Source organism: Egretta garzetta, unplaced genomic scaffold (assembly GCF_000687185.1).
Source record: "Egretta garzetta isolate BGI_Z169 unplaced genomic scaffold, ASM68718v1 scaffold703, whole genome shotgun sequence".
NCBI lineage: Eukaryota > Metazoa > Chordata > Aves > Pelecaniformes > Ardeidae > Egretta > Egretta garzetta.
The window spans coordinates 80,310-80,751 of NW_009259048.1; positions in this window are offsets into that span (position 1 = coordinate 80,310).

The following is a 442-nucleotide window of genomic DNA, read 5'->3' on the forward strand; positions in this document are numbered from 1 at the left end:
AAGCTTGCCAGACCCCAGCACCTCTGCAGCGGGTCAGTCCCACTGTGCTCGCTGCATCGCCCTCCTCCACCTGACCTGATCCCCAAAAGCCATCACCTTCCCCCCCATGCCCAACCTCCAGAAAGGCTGAAACCTCAGGTGTCCCCCGGCCACGGCTCCCCCCAGCACCCCAAAAATCCCACCCTGCCCCTCCAGCACCCATGGACGCTGACACCGAAAGCCCCAGCAGAGCGGCCCAAGCCACCCGATGCAGCAAAACCACGGGGTTTCCGTGTTGGCAGCGCCGTCCCGCTCTCGGCCGGCTTCTTCCGCCCTTGGGAAGCACGGAGGCGAGGGCAGGACCTGGCAGCCACCCCGGCAGGCGGAGTTTGCAGCCCCAGCGCGGTTGCTCCTCGTGTCTGCCCGGTTTCGGGGCGCTCCCCTGCTCCAGCTGCCCCGCAGC